Below are 26,768 nucleotides of genomic sequence, written 5' to 3' on the forward strand. Positions count from 1 at the left end.
AATGTCCAGGAGCAGGAGGCAACCATTCTTCTCCATCTCCCTCGTAAATTGAATGCTTGGACGTATGCTGTTCAGAAGGTGGTTGAAATGTTGGAGTCCTGGAGTCCAGGAGTCTACTCTACGAAGGTGTCATCGCTGTATCTGAAGAAGCATTTGGGGTGTAAGGCGATGCGCTCAGCATCCTCTCCTCAAAGTCCTCCATATATCAATAGCCAGTGACAAGTGCGATCCTATAGCGACTCTGTCCATTTGTTTATAGTAGTTCCCCTTATAGAGGAAGTTGATGTAAGGGTGTGTTCAAAAAGATCAATGGTACCCTCATCAAACCATGACAAAAGGACCAAATTGTCCTTAATGGGAAGTCTCGTGAACAGGGACAGCACATTAAAATTAACCATTAAGGAAGGATTGCCAGGACCCTCAAGAAATACTGGATGAATACCATCCACAAACCTGTAATGACACTCAAATCTCAGCGGATGCAGGTCAAAGATGACCTGGGACTCAGGATGACTGGTGTTTACAGGATTCCCTGTGAATGCAGATCAGCATACAGTGGCCAGCCAGTGCACGGTGGGAACCCGCATCAAGGAGCACAGGAAATATATCTGTTTGGGTTACCCAGGGAAACTGGCATGAGCAAAACATTGCATTCGCGGTGGAGGTAGGATTGACTTTGACGGCACAAAACTATTGTTTTATAAGCCAGTGGCTTTTGGGACTGCCTGGTGAAGGAAGCCATTGAAATAAAACTAGAGAAAACAAATTTTAACAAAGGTGAAGGTCTTGCTCTAAGTAAGAACAGAAATTTGATTATAAACAAGTTAGAACAGCGGAAACCTAATTGGTTGAGGACTAACCAATCAGGAGGGACGGACGAAGGGGGCATATATTACCAGACTAGAAGTGCCTGGGCATCGTTTGTGATGGAGGTGGCAGGGTTAGTCATTGAAAAGTTGGTTAAAATCGACACCTGTACCCAGCTGGTAACCCGAGAAGAGTTTATTCTATGCAGCAAGAAAGCACTAGATCTTTTTTACCTGTCTATTTTCCTTACAATCCTGTATACCTCCATCTAATCTCTCCTCAATCTCCCATGCTCCAGGGAATGAAGTACTAACCTATTTGTCCTTCCTCTATAACTCAGATTCTCAAGTCTAGGCAAAATCCTTGGAATTTTTCCCTTTACTCTTTCAATTTCATTGAAATATTGTGATGCTTGCCTTCTGTCTATAGTGAGTGTAATCATACACTTCCGATTGTGCATTTGAATAAAACTTCAGCATGGAGAAATTACTTCCAAGTGTATTTTACTCTGGGATTATTACATTAGACAGCTTCTTTCTCAAATACTCATAAGTTTACTTCTTCTATTTGATTGGATTTTGGCTCCCAAATCTCAAGCCATTCCTTCGACATTCATAGGGCTGCAAGAAGTTCCAGAGACAATGAACTTAAATAAACAAAGATAAATTGGAATGGCACAACCATCTTTTTTCTTATGTGGTGCATGTGTCTTACTTAAATTAGTCGTAAGTATATCCAGGGATAGTTGTTAGTAATGTGATTAGTAAAACACACGAAATGCTGGAGGTCTGATGAAGGGTCTTGGTCTGAAACTTCGACTGTTTGCTCATTTCTGTAGATGCTGCCTGGTCTGCTAAGTCCGTCCAGCAACTTGTGTGTGTTGCTTGGATTTCCAGCATCTGCAGATTTTCTCTTGTTTGTGATTGGCAATTAATTTATGATTGTCACATGTTCTGAGATGCTGTGAAGAGCTTTTGTTTCCACAGACATCATTCTGTACATGAATACATCAAGATAGGACTAGAAACAATCAATAATAGAATACAGGACATTGTAACATAAGAGATTCTGTAGTTACTGGCGATCTAGAGCAGCACAAGTGCCTGCAAGTGTTGCCACACATTGTGTTGTGGACATACTCGTCGTTATCGTGGCTTTCCCTTGAGGTCGAGGATGATGGTCTTCGTTCCGTTGATCACACAGCAAAGATGCCTGTGTGTGTATTTATTTAACATGTACTTGATGTTGCACTCCAAGAAGCACACGATACTTCACAAATCAACCAACTGATTCCAACGGCATGGAAATCACGACATTGGGAACTGATGGATTTGTTGCAGCCTTCATCCGCCTTCATAGTCGTTGAGTTCAAAGGAACGTCGTCCGCCTGTTCCATCATTGAGGTCTTGGTTGGGTTGTTCTTTGTCAGGGACCTCACCCTCGGCCTTACCACCATGGGTGACCCTACCAGGAGCATAGCTCCAGACAACATCGCTCTCGGGATCTCAGGACCACACAAGCTTCTCCGCCACGACAAGGTGACAATCCATGGAGAAGTGTGGACATAGTATGTTTACAGGGTTCAACAGAGCAACAAACAGTAATAACAGCAAAATGGGCCCCTTTCCCAGCCTCTTATCCCCTCCAACACACAGGCCTCCAACGACAAGATAGGCCACCGCTGGGCCTTCAGTTCTTGGCCATGGACCCTCAATCCTGCAGACTTATTTCACTAATGTTTTGATGCACACATGACAAATAAAAATAATCTTTTAATGACAGTCTTAAGTCTGATGTATAATTTGTGGAAGGCAAGATATAATAGGTTTGCAACAATTCGTACTTGGCCACATATATTCTTATCTGTGGCTTCCTTCAGTGTTCTCCACAAAGGGGAACTCCAAAATGAGTCACTTTGAAACTAAGTGAGGCCAACTCTTTAGACATTGCAAATGCACTCAACAAATTGATGACTATTATCCAGACTGCTGTGATTTTTCTCAACTGGTTTATGAAGATGATTGAGAAATGACTGACATATTTAAAACTGACTTCATAGTCAATTGTTTCTTTTGAAATAACAGAACGGCACCAGGGTTGGATCGAAGCTTTGCTACATCACATAGTTCAAAATGCAGTGGTCTAAATCCTTCATTTCCTCAACTTTGTGTTGCCCCTCTGATCTCCAATTCTGTGCCCAAGTTCTTCTAACAATCCTCTTTTCCTCTTATGACACTGAATAAACTATAAACGCAGGTTTCATCCAAGGAAACACACACAAAATGCTGGAGAAACTCAACAGGTCAGGCAGCATCTATAGAAATGAATAAACAGTTGACATTTCAGGCCGAGACACCTTCTTTGGGACTGAGAAGGAAGGAAGAAGATGCCAGAATAAAAAGGTGGGTGGGGGGGAGGGGAATGAAGATAGCTGCAAGATGATAGGTAAAGCCGGGTTAATGGGAAAGGTCAAGGACTGGAATAGGAGGAATCTGATAGGAGAGGAGAGTGGACCATAGGAGAAAGGGTTAGAGGAGGAGACCTGGGTGGGGGGGGGGGGAGTGACAGGAGATAAAAAGGTCAGAGTGGGTAATAGAGGAAAAGGAGGGAGGGTGGAGAATTTTTATACTAGAAGGTGTAATCAATATACATCCCATCAGCATAGAGACTGCCTAGATGGAATATAGTGTGTGGTTCCTCCACCTTGATGGTGGCCTCATCTTGAAGCAATAGGAGAAGCAGTCGATTGAACACAGGTACCTAGGATCCTCAGTGGGTCCAAGCTAAGGGACCTGAAAACAGATCTAGAAGCCAGGCAGAACAAAATGATGATGCAGCCAAGCTCCCAAGAAGGATACGTGGCTGTGGTAGCGGGTGAGCAGTTAGTACAACACTTTACAGCACGACTGTAAGATCAGGGTTCAACTCATGCCCCTGTAAGGAATTTGTACCTTCTCTTTGTGAGCATGCGGGTTTCCTCTCTGAGGTCCGATTTCCACCCAAGTTCCAAAGATGTGCTGTAAGAGTTACTGCTAGTGAGTTGTGGGCATATGAGCATGGTGACACTTGCCCGGCACAATCCTCACTGACTTGATTTGATGTTAATGAGGACTTTCATTGTACCTTTTGATCTACATGTGGCGAATAAAGCTGATCGATCTCAAAATTGTATTTGTTATTGTTTAGGTAAATGAAATTCCTCATTGACAGTATGAAAAAGATATTCAACACAACAAAAAATATATACACCGAGAAATTCAACTGCACTATTATTTCTCCAAGTGAAAATACACTTGATCTAAAGTGAATCCCAGCCAGTTTTGTGACATTCTGGAAATTGTATAGGCAATTGACCAGGGTGTGAGTCATCTGTGCATTCCAATACCATCAGGCACAGAATTAGTCCAGGAGTGATACATATTGAGCGTTCCCAGGTTGACCTTACTTTAATAATGCAAACTGGATTGCAACAGCTCTAAGATAAGTTCCTCACTTACCTTTAAACACCTATTTCCTTCCCTCAAATCTATACTGACTGCCCTCTACCTCTGGTCTCCTGAGACTCTGAGTATCCAATACTCTATAGTTCCCACCCGTCTTTCTGATCTTTCCATAGTTTGATCCTTAATGGTTACGAGTGGAAACCCCAATCACCAACACACCACCCATTTATGAAGTTGCTTCTCCAACATCAGATTGTGAGGTGGAGATTCATCTCTACCAAAGGAGGTGTAAGGTGCTCCTTCTCTCTGGAAGCCTGCAAGTCACCCTTGGGCAAAGTGTAGCACTTGCTCAGCCCCTTTGATCAGGGTTACTTGAAGTCCTGGGACCAGGTAGATCCTCTCAGCCTTAGTCGGCTGCCTTCTCCCTGTATCACTTCATGCCCTGACCAATCGAGAATCTATTAAACTCTGACTTAAATATACATGAAGACTTGGCCTCCACAGATGCCTGTGGCAAAGAATTCCACAGATTCATCATTCTTTAGTTAAAGAAATTCCTCCTCATCTCCATTCTAAAATGATACCCCTCTATTACGAGGCTGTGCCCTCTGTTCTTAGCCTCTACCATCATAGGAAACATCCTCTCCATATCCACTCAATCAAAGCCTTTCATCATTCAATCAGTTTCAATAAGGTCACACTCATTCTTCTGAATTCCAGTGAATACAAGCCCAGAGCCAACAAGCATTCCTCATATGACAACCCTTTCAATCCCAGAATAATTTTTGCAAACCTCCTTTCAACCATCTTAATGTCAGCACATCCTTTAGATAAGGGCCCAAAGCTTCTGACAATACTTCAAGTGAGGTCTCCCCAGTGCTTTATGAAGTCTCAACATTACATCCTTACTTTTATATTTTAGCCCTCTTGAAATAAATGCTTACATTGCATTTGCCTTCCTCACCACAGACTCATTTACGGCCCATCCCTCTGAACCTGTCCTTTCCATGGACCTGAGCAAATATTATTCCAATTCCATTCATTTAGTTAAAAAATACCTGATGAATCCAATAGGATATTCAAAATTTATTTTTACAATAACCCACTCTCCATTTTGCTGATTTAGCTTTACTGTTTCATTTGAGTTCTAGTCTTACCTCCACAATTTCCCCAAAATATGTCAGTGGTATAAATCTGATTCTGTCTTAATTAACTGATTGAAGTTTCTTTTCAAATAACACAGAGTGCTGAAGAAAATCAGGAGGATAGGCAGCATCTATGGAGAGGAATGAAGAGACAACTGTTTGGGCCATAACACTTCACCAGGTTCCTTCATGACTCCTGATGAAGGGTTTCAGCCTGAAACTTCAATTCTTCGTTCTTTTACATAGATACTGCCTGATCTGCTGATTTCCTCAAATATTCTGTACTTGTTCCTCTGGATTTACAGCATATGCAGTCTTCTGTGTTTTTTTTCTAAATAATTGTTCAGCCCTGTAAGACTCATTAAAACCCATGAGAAGGTGAGATTGGGAGATAAATTTAGATGTCCCTATCTCTTTGCAAGTACTGATTAAACTAATCTGATAATTCAGCACAAAGGTTTCACCTCCAACTTCTGTTTGATTTAAGTTTAACAATTGGGTCAATTGATAACAAACTCTGGGTGTTTTCAACAAAGCTTTAAGCAGGTCACCAAGTTCACATCTTATATTATGAGGATTCACATTACATCCAACTCCCAACACTGTGGCAACAAGTGGCTAGCAATCTTCCACCCCTTTCTAGCTGCACACTTTAGAGACAAAAGAATAGCCCTTGACCTATTTGATAAAACAGTTACTAAATTTCCCTAAAAAACACAAAATGCTGGCAGAACTCAGCAGGCCAGACAGCATTTTGTGTTTTTTATTTATTTCCAGCATCTGCAGATTCACTCGTGTTGCCACTAAATTTCCCTCATTGACTTGGTTGGTAAAAGCTGAAGTAGCGACCGTAATTGTGATTGAGTCAGGTGACTCCAAGTATCCCTCTTTCTTATCTTGGAATTAGTAAACAATAATCATCCAAGTCTCCCAATAGAGTCATAGAGAGCCATAGCACAGAAAGAGGCTCTTTGGTCCATCTAGTTCCTGCCAAACGATTAATCTGCCTCGTCCCATTGACCTGCACCTAGACCATAGCTCTTATACACTTCCCATCTATATGCCTGTCCAAGTTTCTCTTAAATTTTGAAATTGAACTAATCATTTCCACTGGCAGTTCATTCCATATTCTCACCACATTCTGTAAGAAGTTATCTCTCATGTTATTCTTCAATATTTCACCTTTCATCCATAACCTATGACCTATGTTCTAGTCTCACTCAATCTCAGTGGAAAAAGCCTGCTTGCCTTTACCTTTTCAAGCCCTTCATAAATATCTGAAATCTTTGGTGGGGGGCTTTATGGAGATCAAGGAATAAGAAATATACACATGCTCCCAACCATGTAATTCAAACATAATGAAACATCACCTCAGTTTTCAAATTAGAACCATACAATACTATACCACAGAAGCAAGGCCTGTGGCCCAATTCAGCCATGACAGTCATGGTGTCCATCAAACTGAGTCCCATTTTGCTGTGTTTGATCGATATCCTTTCTAAACTGTTCCAAGCTATTTATTTCTCCCAAGTGTCTTTTAGGCATTGCTTTTTGTAGTTGTCCCTAGAGATTCTTCAGAAAGCTTATTCTATATATATATATTCTACCTCCTAGGTGATGAAACCTCTCAGGCCCATTTTAAACCTTTCCCTTCTCACCTCAAAGCAATAGCTTCTCATTTTTGAATTATTTTCTTTGCACCATTATTCCATGAGGTCCTTCTGTTCTACAACCTTCTAAGACTTCTTTGTCCTTTCATTTTTGGCCCTACTTCAGAAAGGGAAGGAGGCAGATGTACATGCACCTGTCTACATCAACAGTGTTGAGGTTGAGAGCGTCAATTTCCTAGCTGTGAACATCACCTGCCATATACTGCACTGGTCCAACAACACTGATGCCACGATCAATGAAGCAACACAAGTAAAGAGGTGGTGAAGAAGCTATTGGTCAGGCTTGCCTTTATCCGTCAGGACACTAATCATAACTCTCGCATACGCTAAGGTAAACAACCAGAATTTTGTGAACTTCTAACAGGTCTGCAGGGTAGAGTAGCGGTTAGCACAACATTTTATAGTACAAGGGGCCAGGGTTCAATTCCTGCCGCTGCCTGTGAGAAGTTTTCACATTCTCTCTGTGAATGTATGGGTTTTCTGTGGGTGCTCTTGTTTCCTCCCACAGTCCAAAGACGTACCAGTCGGTAGGCTATTTGGTCATTGTAAATTGTCCCATAATTAGGTGAGGATTAAATTAGCTAATCCTCCACATCCTTCCTGTAATGGGGTGACGTGAAGTGCAAAATTACTCCAAAGATTTTTACAGATGCAGATAATTTATGACTCTGATACGCAAAGTCCTGACTGAAAAGCAGGTATGCCATGCATCTTCTTTACTGCCCTTATCTACTTGTGTTGCCACTTTCAGGGAGCTGTGGGCTTGGACCCCAAGTCCCCTCTCTATATTAGTGCCTTGAAGGGTCCTGCCATTAACTGTGTACTTTCACCTTACATTTAATCTGCCAAAGTGGAACTCCTCACACATGCCCAGATTGATTCTCATTGTTCAGGCCATAACAGAACCTGATCTATAGCCTGCTGTACCCATTGAAAAACCACCAATGGAAAAAGGTCTGTTCAGGCCCTTAGGTCTCTGCCAGCTCACAGAGCAAATCCATTCTCCCACCAATTTGCAATGTAACCTGATCTCTCCATCTTTCCATCAAAATATTGAGACTAGAACTAGAGGTTGTGGGTTAAGTATAAAAGGTGACACGTTTAAAGTGAACATGAGGGGAAGCTTCTCTACTCATAAGGTGGTGAGAGCATGGAACAACTTGCCAGTTGATGTGGAGGATGTGGGGTGCACATGGGGTACGGTTTGAATAGGTACATGGATGACAGGTGTATGGAGAACTATGTTTTGGGTGCATTTGATGGAACTAGGCAGAATAAGTCTGCCACAGAGTAGAGAGGCCGAAAGCTCTATTTCTGTATTGAAGTGATCTATGACTCCCTGACTCTATAAAGGTATATGGTGCGTTGGCCTCTATTAATCTGGGGATTAGATTCAAAAGCCACACAGTTATGCTGCAACTCTAGAAAACCCTGGTTAAATGACAGGTGGAGTATCGTGCTCATTTCTTGTTGCCTCATTATAGGAAGGATGTGGAAGCTTTAGAGATGATGCGGAGGAGACTGACCAGGATGATCCCCAAATTATCTGTAAGAACAGGTTGAAAAGACTAGAGCTTTTCTCTTTGGAGAGAAGGAAGAAGAGAGGAGACTTAATAAAGATGTAAGAGATGATGAGGCATAGATCGAGTGGACAGCCAGAGTCTTTTCCTCAGGAAGGAAGTGGCTAATATGAGAGGGCAGAACTTTAAGATTTTGGGAGGAAAGGATAGGGGGTAAGTCAGAGGCAGGCTTGTTTGTTTTTTTACACAGAGAGTGGTGAGTGGTAGGTGTGTGGAGCGTACTGCCAGAGGCAGATACTTCCGGAACATTTAAGACACTCTTAGATAGGCGCATGGATGGAAGAAAAGTGGAGCACTATGGGGGAAGGAAAGGGGTAGATAGGTTAAGAGGTCGGCTGAACATTGTAGACTGAAGGGGCTGTACTGTTCTATGTTTCAACACTACCTAGATTCTATGTTCATCCACACACAAGATGCAACTTACAGCTGCCAAATAACCCATCAACCTGCATGACTTTGTATAAGGAGAGGAAGCCAGATTGACCAGAGGAAACCCTCATTGTCATAGGGAGAGCGAACAAACTCCACACCGTCAGCACCGGAGATCAGGATCAAGCCCATGTGATGGCAGTTGTGAGACAGTGTGTCTAAAAACTGTGCTATTGCACCTGGATCCACTTTATTTACTCGTGTAGGCGGAAGGGAAAGAAGAAAATACCCCCTCTCCTTAATTATGGAGTTTAATTGACCCTGGAAGAGCAGTAATGGGCAGCAGGCTCTGAGATGGGGAATATCAGCAGTTGACTGCAAAGACTCTCAGGCTAGGATGCAGTGCCCCTGATCTTCATGAGAAATCAGTCAATGTAGACGCGAACCTCTATTTAAAATCCTAAGAATTCACAGACTCTAGCAATGCCAAAGAATACAGGCTAAATTGCAAATTTCTATGACTGTATGGTGGAGAGCATTCTGACCGACTGCAGCACAGCCAGGTATGGACGCTCCAATGCACAGGATTGTATGAGGCTGCACTGGTTTGTAGACTCAACCAGCTCCATCACGGGCACAACCCTCCCCTCCACTGAGGACATGTTCAGGAGATAGTTCCTCAAGAAGGTAGCATCTACCATTAAGGACCTTCTTCTCATTGCTACCATCAGGGAGGAGGTAAAGGAGCCTGAATACCTATATTTAGTGTTTTGAGAACAATTTCTTCCCTTCCACCATCAGATTTCTAAACAGTCCATAAACTTATGAACACTACCTCATTATTTGTCTTTTTGGCTATTTATTTATATTTTCAACAAAGTAATTTTTTTATATCTTGCACTATACTGTTGCTACAAAACAACAAATTACAAGAAGTCAATTATTACAAGCCTGATTCTAATTCTGGTGAGCATTTCAGCCTTTAAATAACAGCTAGTACATGGCTTGGTAAATCCTTAGATGTGAGTGAAGAACTACTGCTTAACAGACATTGATAGTAATTTTTCTAGCTGACTTTGTCTATTGACTGTATGCCAAAAAAGTTAATAATTGCTAGTCGCAACTTATAAAGATATATGCTTTTAAAATTTTTCACAGGCGGTGAGCTGATTAACATGTTTATTTCTTGGCTTAAAATTCCATAGAGTTAAGTATATTATATGCACAATGATAAAAATAAATTAAATTGGTAAATTAGTTTATTATTGTCACATGTACTGTGATACAATGAAAACCTTGTCTTCTGTACAAATCATTTCATCAGATCAGTCCATTGAGGTTGTACAAGGAAAAAACAATAACAGATACAGAATTAAGTGTTACAGTTATAGAGAAAGTAGAGTACAGGCAGACAATAAGGTACAAGGCCAGGATAAAGTAGGTAAACAATAAGGTGCAAGATCATAACGAGGTAGATCACAAGGTCAAGAGTCCATCTTATCAGACAAGTAGATTGTTCGAGAGTCTGATAACAATGTGATTGAGCATGGTGGAGCATGCTCCCAATCTCTAATAAGGTCTCCCTAATGGAAGGTGTGATGAGAGAAGAGAGAACTCCTGTTGTGGGAGGAGTCTTTGATCAGGCTGGCTGTTTCTCCAAGGCTCTGAGAAGTGTAGACAGATTTCATGAACAATATTAAGTAAACTTTTAAAGTACAGAAACACAAATGCATAATGCTAGAAAGGCTCAGCAGACTGGGAAGCATTTCTGGAGAAAGGAGTAAAAAGCCACCATGCGTGTTGAAGCTGGCAGGAGGAGAGCTGGAAACCACGATGAAATTCACTGAAGTAGAGACACAAGATGAGGCCTCAGCTGAGAAGAGTTTAGAGTTAGAGAGGGGAGTTCATAAAGGTTTGGAACAATAAAGGACTTTCATTTCATACTTCCAACAACCACCGTAGTTTGTATCTGCCTTAATAATGAGAGGCAGATAAAAGTTAGGAGGGAGGATGGGGTGAAGAAGGTTGGAAACCAGCCCCAATGCTGGTTACAGTTTTATTTCAAAATTCCTGTATTTGCAGTGCTTTGATTTTGATTTTTATTCTGATACCATTGCTGTATCTAGGTAGTAGATCAAATATATTAACCGCCCATTGTGTAGTCATTTAAAATGACAGAAACCCCCATCTTCATGAAACATCAATATGACAGTGGATTGCTTCCAGTTTTTTTTTAATAGATTTACAAAAACAATTTAAGTACAAAGGAAAATCATGCTGCAGGTCTACACTCAGTGGCCACTTTATTAGTTATATCTGTACATCTGCTTGTAAATACAAATATCTAAATCAGCCAATCAGGTGGCGGCAGTAAAAAAGCATGCAGATATATATGGTCAAGAGATTCAGTTGTCAGACCAGACATCAGAATGGGGAAGAAATGTGATCTAAATGACTTTAATTGTGGAATGATTATTGGTGCCAGGTTGGGTGGCTTGAGTATCTCAGAAACTGCTGATCTGGCAATTTCACGCCCAGCAGTCTCTAAATTTTACAAAGAATGGTGTGTTAAACAAAAATATCCAGTGAGCAGCTGGTCTGTGGGCGAACATGACTTGCTAATGAGAGATCAATGGACAATGGCCAGACTGTTTCAAGCTGACGGGAAGGCAACAGTAACTGAAATTACCAAACATTGCAACAGTGGTGTACAAAAGAGCATCTCTGAATGCACAACACTTTGAGCCTTGAAGTGGTTGGGCTACAGCAGCAGAAGACCACACTTGGTTCCATTCCTGTACCTAACAAAGTAGACACCGAGTATTTAGATCTTTGGTCAGGCTATACTTCGAGTACTGTGCACTGTTCTTGTCTCCCCATTATAGGAAGGGAAAGGAGGCTGAGGAAAGGAAGCAGAAGAGTTTTTCCAGGATGCTACTTGATGCTACTTGATGAGTAAATGAGCAATAAGGAAACGTTGGACAAACCTGGGTTGTTCTCCCTGAGTATTGAAGGCTGAGGGTAGATCTGATGGAGCTTTATAAAACTATGAGAGATATAGATAGTGTGTATAGTCAGAATCTTTTCTGCAGAGTAGCGATGTGTAACATTAGAGGACTTGCTTGTAAAGTTAGAGAGGTGATGTTAAGGGCAAGTTTTTTTTTTCACGTAGAGAATGATAGATGCCTGGAATGGGTTTATATGGGGAGTAGTGGAAGTGGGGTGGACAGGGTAGAGATTTATCTCCACCAAAGGATTTGTCTCTGTTAGCCTGCAGGTCACCCTTGGGCAAGGTGCAGTACCTGCTTAGCCTCCTCCCCATCCCACCTTTGATCAGGGTCATGAGAAGCCGTGGGAGCAGGTGGTGGATGGTCATATGAGCAGCTGGTGCATAGCACAAGCCCTGGTTATGCGACCACTGACACCAGGCAGACAATCTCTGAACAGTGTTCATAATGGCTGGGATGACCCGATTTATAGACACTGCTAAGAAGGCGGCAATGGAAAACCACTTGTGTAGAAAAAATTGTCAAGAACAATTAGGGTCATAGACCATGATTGTCCATATCATATGACATGGTACATAATGATAATGATAATGAGTGGAAGCAGGCAGTTTGGTGGGGTTTCATGAATATGAAGGGAAGGAAGGAATATGGGTGAATCCCAGGATCTAGGCGAAGATCGTTTTCTCTCATGAATGAGGTCTTTGGAGCTTCTTCTGGCATTTCAGTAGCTCAGCGTTTTCTTACTGGATAGGTTTGCTAGCCCTCCTCCTTTCACAGCCAGGCTTGGGACATTCCACAGCAAAGTTAAAAAAATCATTTTGTGTTCTGATATAATCACTGCCCGTAAATGGGATACCAGCCATATCGAGATTTCAATATAATCTGCACATACGGTTAAGGAGCTGAGATTCTGAGGAATGTGGTGCTGTAGAGAGCTGAGTTACGGTCAGGGTATTCATGCCTGCAAAGGGGTTTGGAGTTTGGCTGGGGAGTTTTTCAACCAGGCTTAGTTCCCAGAACAGCTGTTTCAAAAGCCCAGCTGTGGTACCTGCAATGTTAGCGGTGGCAGATGCTGCATCTGCCGGAAATGCGAATTCTTTTGATGTGGTTTTCTCAAGTTTTAGCAGAACCAATAACTACATACATGACAAGAGCCAGAGATGCTCTGAAAATACAAACCACAGGGCTTGATGGGCTCACACGTCACCCGGTGGTTTAACTGGTTAAACTTATCCTGCGCAGTCACCTCGATCTGTTACAATAAAAATATGCCAAAGTCAAAAGAAAACAAAAAAAATCCGTCAATGGTAAGCAGAATTTTCTGTCACCTCTGGTGTACAATCTGTATCTCTTATTGCATCCTTCCAAGAATTTGAAAGCCTTTTAACTGGTTGCATCACGTCTGCTATGGTCGGGCTATTGCACAAGATCAGAAGAAGCTACTGAAGGTTGAAAGCTCAGTCAGCTCCGTCATGGGCACTATCCTCTCCAGCAATGAGGACATCTTTAAAAGGTGATCCCTCAAAAATGTGGTATCCATCATTAAGAACCCTGATCACCTAGGGCATGCTCGCTTCTTATTACTATTAGAGATGAGCCTGAAGTCACACTTTGAACATTTTAGGAAACACACAAAACACTGGAGGAACTCAGCAGGCCAGGCAGCATCTATGGAAATGAGTAAAAAGTCAATGTTTTGGGCGGAGACCCTTCATCAGGACTGGAGCAAAAAGATGAGAAGTCAGAGGAAGGTTGGGGGTGGGAAGGAAGAAATACAAGATGGTAAGTGATAGTTGAAGCCGGGAGAGGGGTAGGGATAAAATAAAGAGTTGGGAAGTTGATTGCTGAAAGAGATACAGGGCTGGGGAAGGGGAATATCTGATAGGAGAGGACAGAAGGCCATGGAAGAAAGGGAAGGGGGAGAAACACCAGGAGGAGGTGTTGGGCAGGTTAGGAGATAAGATGAGAGAGAAATGGGAATGGGGAATTGTGATGGGGGGTGCATTATTAGAAGTTCAAGAAATTGATGTTCCTTCCACCAGGTTGGAGGCTTACCAGATAGAATATGAGGTGCTGCTCCTCCAACCTGAGTGTGGGCTCATTGCAGCAGTAGAGGAGGCCATGGACTGACATGTTGGAATGGGAACGGGAAGTAAAATTAAAATGAATGGCCACTGGGAAATCCTGTTTTTTCTGGTGCTCGACAAAGCAGTCTTCCAATCTACGTTGGGTGTCACCGATATAAAGGAGGACACTCTGGGAGTAGAGGATGCAGTAGATGATCCCAACAGCCTCACAGGTGAAGTGCTGCCTTACTTGGAAGGACAGATTGGGGCCCTGAATGGTAGTGAGGGAGGAGGTGTAGGGACTGATGTAGCACTTGTTCCACTTGCAAGGATGTGCCAGGAGGGAGATGGGTGGGGAGGGACAAATGAACAAGGGAGCCGCTTAGGGAGCAATCCCTGCGGAAAGCAGAAAGCGGGGGGAGGGAAAGATGCCCTTGGTGGTAGGATCCTGTTCATGGAAGTTACAGAGAATTATGTGCTGGTTGCGGAGGCTGGTGAGGTGGTAGGTGAGTACAAGAGGAACCCTGTCCCTGGTGGGATTGCAGGAAGATGGGGTGGGACCAGACGTGTGCAAAATGGGAGAGGTGCAGATGGGGGGAGTGTTAATGGCAGAGGAAGGGAAGCTCCTTCCTTTGAAGAAGGGGATCAACATTTCCTTAGTTCTAGAATGGAAGGCCTCATCCTGAGAGCAGATGTGGCGGAGACGGAAGAATTGAGAGAATGACATGGCATTTTTACAAGTAACACGATGGTAAAAGCTACGGTCCAGGTAACTAGAGAATCAGTGGGTTTACAAAAGAAATCAGTGGATAAGCTGTCTCCGGAGATAGAGACAGAGAGATCAAGGAAGGGGAGGGAGGTGTCGGAAATGGACCAAGTAAATTTGAGGGCAGGGTGGAAGTAAGAGGCAAAGTTGAAGTCGATGAGCTCTGCATGGGTGCAGGAAGCAGCATCAATCCAGTTGTCGACTTAGATCTCCTTACTTGTCCATCACATCCCTTCTGGTGCTCCTCCCCTTCCTTTTCTTCCACAGCCTTCTGTCCTTTCTTATCAGATTCCCCTTTCCACAGCCCTTTAGCTCTTTCACCAATCAACTTGTCAGCATGACAAGCATTGTTTTAAAACCATTCCTGTGTAGCTTTAGCTTTATGCTTGGGGTCATTGTCTTGCTGGAAAACAAATCTTTTCCCAAGTCACAGTTCTCTTGTAGACTAAATCAGGTTTTCACTTGGGATTTCCCTGTATTTTGCTGCATTCATTTTACCCTCTACCTTCAAAAGCCTCCCAGGGCCTGCTGCAGTAAAGCATCTCCACAGCACAATGCCCCCACCACCATCCTTCATGGTAGGGATGGTGTGTTTTTAATTATGTGTAGAGTTTGGTTTACCCCAAACATAACGTTTAGTCTGGTGATCAAACAGCTCAATTTTGGTTTCATCAGGCCACAGAACCTTCTTCCTGCTGACATCAGAGTCTCTCACCTGCCTTCCAGCAAACTCTAGCTGAGATTTCATGTGAGTTCTTTTTTCTCAACAGTGGTTTTCTCTTTGCCACTCTCCCAGTAAGCTATGACCGGTGAAGAACCCGGGCAACAATTGTTGTATATGCAGTCTCTCCCATCTCAGCTACTGAAGCTTGTAATTCCTCCAGAGTTGTCTTAAGTTTCCTCATGGCTGCCCTCACTGGTCCTCTTCTTGTACAGTCATTCAGTTTTTGAGGACTGCTTGCTCTTTGAGGATTTCCAGCTGTGCCATATTCTTTCTATTTCTTGATGATCAACTTAACTGTACTCTAAGAGATATTCAGTGACTTGGAAATTTTCTTGTATCTACAGCTGACGTGCTTTTCAATAACCTTTTGGTGGAGTTGATTGGAGTGTTCTTTTGTCTTCATAGTGTAGTTTTTGCCAGGATACTCTCTCACCTTCCAGATACAGGTGTGTTTTTACTTCAATCAATTGAATTACCTTGACTACACACAGTGATCTCTATTTGACTAATTATGTGACTTCTAAATCCAATTGGCTGCACCAGTGATGATTTGTGCTTTATATTTGTAATTAACTTAAATCACTTTGTAGGGATCTGTTTCCACTTTGACACAGAAGAGTCTTTTTCTGTTAATCAGTGTTAAAAAAAATCCGAATTAAATCCACCGTGATTCAATGTTGTAAAACAATAAAACATGAAAACTTCCAAGTGGGGTGAATACATTTTATAGGCACTGTAAATGCAATATAGATTTCCCCACTCTTATATTCAGTTCTCTGACTGATGGAGGCTAGTGTGCCAAACTCTTCTTCATCGCCCTCTCTCCGTGAGACTCTGCTTTCAATAATGTATTTGCATTGCTGGGCCCCTCTGTTCCATAACACCTTGCAGGGCTCTACCATTTCTTGTACATGTCCTACCCTGGTTTAATCTCCCAAAGTGCAATACCTTACACTCATCTGAGTTGAAAGCCATTGCCAATTAGCCCAGGGTTCTAGCTGATCTAGTTGCCCCTGTAATTTTTCATAACCTCCTCTGCTGTTTACAACACTGGCTATTTTAGTATCATCTGCAAATTTACTAACCGCACCTTGTATATTTGCATCCAAATCATCTATAAGATTTAACAGCCTTTTGTGAATATTATGCCTGTGTTCCAAACTGCCTTCGCAGGGCCCTTGGATAGTGCAGATCATCACATGGAGATTGCCCAGACAAATACGTCTTGGAAGACTGAGATGGCACGTGACTGTGGGCAGCAATCGTGAGCAATGTCAAGTCAAATCAAATCGAGTCTATCGTCATGTGCGGAAGTATGGTGAGGTACAGTTACAATGAAAAACTCTCTGTAGCAGCATCGCAGACACATAGAAACATACAGTAAATTAAAAATAAAGTACAGAAGACAGTGAAAAAATGTGTAAGTCAAGGCATTAATGCAAAACTCTAAGTAGGAGAAAAATCCATGGTAGTGTAAGAAGTGGTCATTAATGTTCAAAGTTCAAAACAACTTTATTATCAAGGCACATATATGTCAGTATATACAACTCTGAATTTAATTTCCTTATGGGCATTCAGACCAAGTACAAATAAACACAATAGATTCCATGAAGAACTCCAGACAAACAAAGATGTTTTCTGTTCTGTTCTGCGGTAGCTGAGGTAGGCTTACAATTGTGAAGGTTGATTCCCCAACCAAGTGGTAGGTGAAGAAAAGCAGCTGTTCCTGAGCCTGAGGATGTGGCACTTCAGTTTTTTATACTCTCTGCCCAACCGGTGCAATGTGAAGACAATGGGGGATCTTTGGCTTCCATTAAGCAATGAAGGTTTCCACCAGTGGTGTGCCTGTGTATGAATACATTTCAACCCTTCGTCATTCTAGTTTTCAATTTTATTCTGAAAGGTCACAGATAACCCTTTCCAGGGATTACATGTAGGGTGTTCATACAGGTAATTGGGCAGGTGATCAAACACACGGATCAAACTTGGATACTGTCCAAGTTGCATGCCATCTTGGACAATGACTCCCATCCACTCCATAATGTACTGGTTAGGCACAAGAGTACATTCAGCCAGGGACTCATTCCACCGAGATGCAACACTGAGTGTCATAGGAAGTCATTCCAACCTGTGGCCATTAAACTTTACAACTCCTTCCTCGGAGTGTCAGACTCCCTGAGCCAATAGGCTGGTCCTGGACTTATTTCCACTTGGTATGATTAACTTATTATTATTTAATTAATTATGGTTTTATATTGCTATATTTCTTCACTATTCTTGGTGCGGCTGTAACGAAACCCAATTTCCCTCGGGATCAATAAAGTATGGCTGTCTGTCTGTCTCTCTGTCTGTAATAGGTATATACCTTAACGAATATCCTGACATGCAAGGAGAAGGCCCAGAGGAGATTCAAAGGAATGACCTTAGCAATGAAAGGCTTAGCACATGAGGAGCATTTGATGCTTCTGGGCCTATACTTGATTGAGTTCAGAGCATGTGGCTGGATCCCATTGAAACCTACTGGATTGAGAATAAAGGAATGCCCTCTTAAAACTGAGATGAGGAGGAACATCTTCAGATAGGGGGTAATGAATCTGTGGAATTTATTGCCATAGATGGCTGTAGAAACCAAGTCAATTGGTACATTTAGGGCAGAGATTGATATGTTTTTGATTGGTAATGTTTATTGGGAGAAGATGGGAGAATTGGGTTAAAAAAAGAGCTGTCTTGATTGGATGGCAGAGTAGACTCAATGAGCAGAATGGCTTCATTCTGCTCCTATATCTTATGATCTTATTCTGACAAAGAGGAGAAAATAGTTCAGTGTTAATTTAGTCAATGGAGGAGTCTTTAAATTTCAGGATGACCAATATAAAAGTGGAGAAGTGTCAGAGAATATACCGGAGGGGTTTCAGGCCTGAGTAATTAGAGGGGAAGTGAGAGATCTAGGATGGATTTAAAAATAAGGGTTGTAATTTAAAGACTATGCATTGTTTACCCAGCAGTTTATTTCTTACAGAAATAACTTGGCCTTCATAAATCAATGTATTGAGTACAGCAGATGGGATGTTATGTTGAAGATTTATAAGACGTTGGTGAGGCCTAATTTGGAGTATTGTGTGCAGGTTTGATCACCTACATTCAGGAAAGAGGTAACTAAGTTTGAAAGTGTGCAGAGAAAATTTACAAGGATATTACCGGATTTGGAGCACCTAAGTTATAAGGAAATATTGAAAAAGTTATTGAATAAGGAAATATTGAAAAGGTTATTGAATAAGGAAATACTGAAAATATTGATAAGGAAATATTGAAAAGTTTAGAACATAGAAGATTGAGAGGAAATTTTGTTGAGGTATACAAAATTATGTGGGGTTTAGACAGGGTAAATGCAAGCAGGCTTTTTCCATTGTAGTTGGGTGGGACTACAACCAGAGGTCATGGTTTAAGGGTGAAAGTTGGGATGTTTAAAGGGCACATGAGGGGAAACCTCTTCCCTCAGAGTGTCATGAGAGTGTGGAATGGGCTGCTAGCATAAGCGGTGTATGCTAGCTCAGTTTCAACATTTAAGAGAAGTTTGGATTGGCACATGAATAGTACGGATACAGAGGGGTATGGTCCCAGTGCAAACTGATGGGAGTAGGCTGTTTAAATTGTTTCAGCATGGACTAGAAGGGCCAAAGGGCCTGTTTCTATGCAGTACTTTTCTACGACTCTTGGATGATGGAGAATAGAACTTGTTATGAATTAGAAGACACACAACGGGATTTTTTATAAGCTCAAGTTAATGGAGCGTAGAATAAGCGAGGATGTCTGATTGTGCATTTGAGTAATCAGGTCTAGAGGAAAATGGTTTTAATGAGGAGGAAGGAGGTGGTTTTAGTGAAAGCGTGAATATGTGGTTCAAAGCTTAGGTCAAGAGGTCAAGGTCAGTGGCAAACAGCCTGGTTCAGACGCTTGCAGGGGAAACCTGTGGTGGAAGCATTCAATTCATCATTTCCAGTATTCAGCTGCAGGACTTTAGAGGTAGCTGTAAGCTAAGAGAGGTGGTGCTCTGTGCTGGGCATGGTAAACTAGAACAATATTAAGAAAACTGAGAAACAGAAAAGGACCAAGGATAAATCCTTTTGGACACATCTTAATAATCGAGAGTATATTCAAGTAAAGAGAAGCTCATTTTATTTCAAAGTTTAAAGTTCAAAGTAAATTTATTATCCAAGTACATATATGTCACCATATACAACTTTGAGATTCATTTTCTTCTGGGCAATCACAGTAAAGACAAGAAGCATGATAAAATTAATGGAAGACCGCACCCAACTGGGCAGACAAAAACTTTTCAAGTGCAAACAGAAAGAGAAAAAGATAAGAAATAAGCTATAAATTTTGAGAACATGTGATAAATAGTCCTTGAAATTGAGTCCAGTTCAGTGGGAACAGCTGTATGATGGGGTGAGTGAAGTTATTGCCTCTGGTTCAAGAGTCTGATGGTTGAGGGATAATAACTTTTCCTAAACCTGGTGATGTGGGTCCTGAGGCTCCTGTACCTTCAGCAGTGAGAAGAGGGCATGGCCTGGATGGTGGAGGTCCTTGATGATGGATGTTGCTTTCCTGCACCAGCCCTCAATGTAGATATCCTTGAATACCCTGTCGATTTCCTCCGACTGTCGTTGACTCCCGGACCTGCACTTCTAGTCCACTCCGTCCTGCAGTCTACCAGTTTGCTGCTTTCATGTCTTCTCCCTACATCTCTTGCCGACAAAAGACTGCAACTACCTCCTCTCAGACACACAAGAAAGAAACAACACGTCCCCTCATTTGATGGCACACATTCCAAAGCCCCTGTTATCTCTAGTCATAACCCAATCACTGTGGCTACAGAGAAACCATTACATTAGCAGTGAAACCTTTCCCAGGGCGTTACACTGAGATGCCAAGAGTGATGCTGTTTGGAGTTTCAGCATCTGGCGCTTTGCTCATGTTAGGGTCTCCCATGGTGGTAATGTCAAGGGGCAGGTTCTGGACAAAGAGCAGTCCATCCAAGACCACAATGGTGGAGCTGATGGAAGATGATGATACATCAGTGTTGTGTATTTAATATTTCAGTAATATTTGAGTAACATTGTAAATATATTGTTTGATTAGGCATTCATTGTTGTTTAAGTAATTTATTTCAGGTTATATGTAAAAGTACGTGGATGACATAAGTCAGTTCATTACCACGACTTAAGTATATACCTCACTAAAGTTAAAAATGAAACTAGAGTATGCATTATTCCTTCAATTAGTTTTATGTTTTGGAGCAACAAAATATAACAGTTGTGATGAGGAAGTTTTAAACAAATCCGAGATGACCACCTAAATGTTGAAGTGCAGCAAGACGTTATAGTTAAAAAGAACTCAGTGAGAAACAGTGGGGAAGAAGCAGTGACATGTTTCTTTGGGAAGGAACAGAGGCAGTCAAGTTAAAAAAGGCAGAAGATAGATGAATTTATGCACTCATAATCGTGAGTACCAGGTAATAATAATCATATATTAAAAAAGCAGAAATAGCTGGCTATGTTAGAATGATAAACACATTCAATTATGCAAGGATAACTGGTTGGTGTATACTGAACAAATTGAGCAGTATTTTAAAGCAAATGGAACTGGCGAGTGCCAGTTTTGCCAAGTGCATTGGGTGGAAAAGCATACAGTTTGCTTAGAGTTTTAACTTCTTCAAATGAGCTTTGCTGATATTATGAATATCACACAGGAATATTTAGAATTGTTGATAGCAGAATGCTTTTGGTTGCGTAAGTGGGATCAAAAGGAAGGGATGTCAATTTCAGCATATGAGGCTGAATTGAAAAGAATTATCTGAGCACTGACAGTTCAGTGATGAGTTTCATGATGCACTGTGAAATAATTTAGTTTGTGAAATATTACAAGAAAGCATTCAAAAGCAGCTCCTAACTGAAGCACAACTCACATTTAAGACAGCAGTTCAGATTGCTGTTTTTCAAAAAGGCATACAGAGACACAATTGAGCTGCAGTCAGGAAGGAAAATGAGCATAAACAAAATTGCAGCATTTAGACATAGGCAAAATGAGTGTGAATAGCATTTCAAAGATACTGAACTAAAGCCTGCAGATAGCCAACTAAGAACTGAAAGTGGAAAAAGATAACTCCTGTGAAAATAAAACTTGTAACAGTGAAATACAGCAAGCAACAAGCCACAATGGGCTGATATATGGTAAAAATAGGAGAGCCAGCATTGTGGGGATGTGAGTGGCTGAGACAAGTACAACTGGATTGGACATTCATGCACCATTTGCTTGTCACATCCCCTGCAACAGAGTCAACTGAAAGCAAATTATGAAAGGCACTGGATGATGCCACAGCAGTGTTCAAGGATGGCACTGGAACGCTCAAGCATATCAAGGGTAAAATAGTGTTAAATGAAAACGCCACACCCAAGTTTTTCAAAGCCCGTACAGTTCCTTATACCATCTGTGATAACGTAACCAGTGAGCCAGATCGCTTGGAGGCTGAAGGAATTTTTTCTGAGGTTGAGTGGAGCCCATGGGCAATACAGTGGTCTCAGTGGCCGTGAAGAATGGGTCTGCCAGGATCTGTGGTGCTTTTAAGGTCACCATCAACCCAGTACAGAAAGTAGATCAATACCCTCTGCCCAGGATAGAAGATATCTTTGCAAACCTTACTGGAGGATATTCTTCAGCAAAGTAGAATTAGCTGAAGCCTACCTACAGATGGAGATGAAGAAGAGTCAAAGTGTTTTTCATCATAAACACTCACAAAGGCTTTATCACTACAATAGGTTTGTTTTCAGAGTAGCATCTGTACCTGTACCTGGTAGAAAGCTCCAAGGCTGTCCAAGCACTCAGTGTTAACTGGATAACATCATTGTTACCAGTAGGGATGATAGAGAACTCCTCCAAAATCTCAAGACATTGTTAAAAGGATTAGAAGATTATGGGTTCACAGCATAATGAGACGTGTGAGTTATTTAAACAAAGCATCACTTACTGTGGTCACACCATTACACTGGTGTGCTGAGAAAATCCAAGCAGTGGTGGATGCCCCAAAGCCAAAGGAAGTGTCACTGCTGTGGTCCTTTTTAGGATTTGTCAACTACTATAACAAGATCCTGCCAAACATGGCTACTGTGCTCTGCCCCTTGAACTCATTACTACTGATTGGGAAAAATGGCAATGGATAAAGCAATGTGAGGTGGCTTAGAAAAAGGTAAAAGAAATGGTGACATCAGACACTGTACTCACACATTATGCTCCTCATTGTCCAGTGAAGCTTACCTGTGAGACCTAGCCTTATGGTACAGGTGCAGTCATGTCACATGTTATGAGTGACGGAAGTGAACACCCCATAATTCCCTTACAGCTGTAGAGAAAAATTATGCACAGATTGACAGAAAGGGTCCGGGTGTAGTTTGTGGTGTAAAACATCTCAAATAGCACTTGTATGGGAGAGAATTTACCCTCTTTACTGATCATCAACCACTCGTGCCCATTCTTAATCCACAGAAGAACATTCCACTAACAGCAGCAGCACAAATGTGGAGGTAGGCTGTTTCTTGGAGGGAACAACAACACGATCAAATTCAAGAGGATGACTAATTATGGAAATGCTGATGGATTGTCACATTTACCTTTGGAAAAGAAAGTAACTGAAAATTTTACAAAAGAAGACACTCCTCAAAGTATTCTTCCTAAAATGAAGTCTCTCTATTATGGCAGGGTATGTGAATGACATATGTCATTATGCCACCACATCATAAGTACACCACTCATTGAAGTAAAAACAAAACTAGAGTACACACATTGTTCCCGTTTCCTTGTTTTCTTTCAATTAGATTTATATTTTGGAATTACAAAACATAACAATCACAAAGGTGGTGAAAGCGAAGGAAAATTACATCAGTGAAGGGTCCTCAGTTGTCTTGCATTCCATGCCACTGTACCCTGACTCTGGTCTGTCAAGGACCATGTGATCACTGTCCATGCCTCAGCCTCCCCATGTTAAATAAAGGGAGAATGTCTGTGCATTCACTACACTGGCACTGAATCAGAAGCTTGCCAATTTCCTCCTTGCATATCACAGTACAGCACATTCCACAACCAACAGCTCACCAGATATGCTATTCCTGGGCTGTCCCTTGCACTTATGCTTGGATCTTCTTAAACCCAATCTTGGAAAGAGTGTGCAGGACAAAGAGTGGAGCCTAATTAAGTCCAAATCAAAGCAAGGAGGTACACTCCTGGGCAAGCATCCTGGGTGATAAAATGCACAGAAACAGGCACTTACCTCACCATGAGCTTTGTGCTCACCTATAATAGTCCCTTTTATATGCATTTGGTCCATAGTCTTGGCAAAGATTCAAGATTTAAGATTGTTTAACATCAATTCCTGTACACGAATGTAAGGAGAATGAAGTACTTGTTACTCCAGATCAGCTGCAGCACAAAAAAACCCAGTATTATATTATAATAATAATAATAATAATAATAATAATACAAATACGATTATACAAGAAAAAAAAGCAAGAACAACTTATTTAATAGATATAGTCATTCCAAACACACATAACTTACAGAAATCAATGTGAAAAACACCAGAAATATGCTGAATTAAAAGAGAAAATTGAAAGACTCTGGAACATGAACAAGGCATATATTGTCCTGATGATAATATCTACAATTGGTGTCATCCCAAAGGCACTACGCAATAGCATTAAACCATAAGGGCTATATTGTAATATCTATGTAAATTTTCAGAAAGCCACAATATTAAACACCACTAGAATAATCCAAAAGTACCTAGCAATTGACAAATGTGCATGCTTGGCTATGCCTGTATCTCAGGTTTTACCAGCTTGAGCTGAGAAAAAATTAACATAACAAGTCAGATAAAACTTCTAAGGATACACTTTCATCAACAAAAACAGGAATCAACACTCCATGCAAGCATATGCCATTCTGATAAGTATACATGCTAAACTTAAATGAGAGTACAACCCAGAAAAATGAAGCCATTCTCACTATTGAAGGAAAAGTTAACTAATAGAAGAGCAGGACCCTCCATGGAAAATACCCCAATGATCTAGGCCTTCTCCCCGATGGGAGTGGTGCAAACAGTTCTTGAGCAGAGTGTGCGTGATCCTTCATGATCTTACTTTCCCTTACTTTCCTTATAATATGATGTCCCTATTCTTACAATGACCTATGATGTCCATAACAATGACGCCTCTGCTCTTACAAAGACCAATGATGTCCATAACTATGATGTCCTGCTCTTACAATGAACTTACTATGATATCCCTGCTTCTATAGTCTGTGTCATGTTTAATGAAGGCAGGCAAACTGTATGCTTTATTCAGTCCCCAAACTTCTCATGCTGGTTCTTTCAGGGATCTATAGACTTGTACCCAAATGTCCCTCTCTTCACCAATATAACTCTTCAATTTACTGTGAATGTCTATCTTCATTAGACATTCTAAACTGCAGTCGTTGGTATTAAATTCCATCTGCCATTGCTCTAACTAACTTTGCAGTTAATCAATACCATGCTAAAGCAATCTTTCTCACTGTCTACATCACCTGCAGATTTACTAATCTTGCTTTGTGTATTCACATGCATGTCAATAACATATAGTACAAACACCAGGGGTCTTAGCAGCAAACCCTATGGTACACCACTAGTCTCAGACTTCCAATCAGAAGAGCATCATCATTTTCCTGTCTCAGTGTGTTTTATAAGACCATAAGACATTGGAGCAGTATTAGTCCATTTGACCCATCGAGTCTGCTCTGCTATTTAATCATGGCTGATCCTTTTTTCTCCTCCTCAGTCCCACTTCCTGGCCTTTTCCCCATAACCTTTGATGCCGTGGCCAATCAAGAGCCTATCAATCTCCACCTTAAATACACCCAATGACCTGGCCTCCACAGTTGCCTGTGGTAACAAATTCCACAAATTTACCACCCAATTTAGTGTTTTTTATGTTCTTGTCCTTTAAGGAGATTAAGGCTTTGAGATAATGAGGACCACAGAGAAGAATTTGGTGTGTTGCTGCAATGCTTCATATTGATAGTACACTTAGCAACACAGGCGATATGGTTGGTTTGAGTTGTTCTCCGATCTTGGCAATTTACTTGCAAACGTTCCGTCACCACACAAGGAGACGTCAGTTTGCTGTTGATTGCCATGTGTCCTCTGAATGTTCGGCCTTTATATACTTATCAATCAGAAGATTAATCATCGGTTCGGAAACTCATTTGTAACATGGGGAGGATATCTCATTGCTGCTTGGTTGTGTGACGAACTTTATGTGTTGTGGTCTGGAATTTTGCCCGCGTCGGCTCATTGAGGTCTATGTGCTTGTTTACAGAGTTTTTGTGGAAAACCGCATTTCTAGGAATTCTCTTGCATGTCATGTGTTGCTTCTGCCATGACTTTTACTGATGCCAAGGTGAATTTGTGCCCCTTTCAGTCTTCATGGGTAGAGACTAGGGAGAGTTGGTCATGCCGCTTTACAGCCAATTGATGTTTATGGATCCTTGTGGATAGTTTTCTCCCAGTTTGGCCTACGTAATATTTGCTGCAATCCCTGCGATGGATTTTGTAGTTCACATTGGTCTTGTCCAATAGCTTGATTTGTTCTGTTGGTCTGCAATGTACTCTCCTCAACGTTGCTGTTGGCTTATGCATAACTGAAGTTCTATGTTCTTGGAGCAGTCAGGCCTTGAGTAATGAGATTTTTCAAATATATGGAAGGACAACTCATATAGTCACTTCTTCGTTAGTGTGCTGTCAACCTCATAGGCATCCTTACATGAAATTCCGTGGGTATCCTTTTCATGTGAATACTCTGGAGATGCTTCTCCTCTTTATCCTTTAGATCCGCCATGTTGCATTGTGTCTCTGTTTATTTCCAACAAGGCAGTATGTTTAACACGTTTAACATGGATACATGTCATCCAAACTGTCATCCTTGTTCTGCATTTGGTCAAGTTTTCTAAATGCTGCTGACATCCAGAAGAGGATTGTAATCCCTTCATACCGATGACTTGTGGAAAAGTTTTTAGGAAGCCAAGGGCTGAGCCATCTGCCATCAAATGTGAAGCCCCTGATTTGATCTGGTAACCACGCTATGTCTGAGCTTGGTTCAGTTA

At 41.5% G+C, this 26,768-nt stretch overlaps 1 long non-coding RNA gene across 1 annotated transcript in view; it reads right to left on the reverse strand.

The window, feature by feature from the left end:
• LOC132407028 (uncharacterized) overlaps positions 1-26,768 on the reverse strand; it is a 44,879-nt gene that overhangs the window by 10,609 nt on the left and 7,502 nt on the right. Inside the window, exon 2 of the long non-coding RNA XR_009516348.1 lies at positions 23,902-24,050. This is a non-coding gene — a long non-coding RNA (uncharacterized LOC132407028). The remainder of the gene's footprint in view (positions 1-23,901; positions 24,051-26,768) is intronic.

The sequence above is a fragment of the Hypanus sabinus genome, chromosome 17, assembly GCF_030144855.1.
Source record: "Hypanus sabinus isolate sHypSab1 chromosome 17, sHypSab1.hap1, whole genome shotgun sequence".
Taxonomy (NCBI): Eukaryota; Metazoa; Chordata; class Chondrichthyes; order Myliobatiformes; family Dasyatidae; genus Hypanus; species Hypanus sabinus.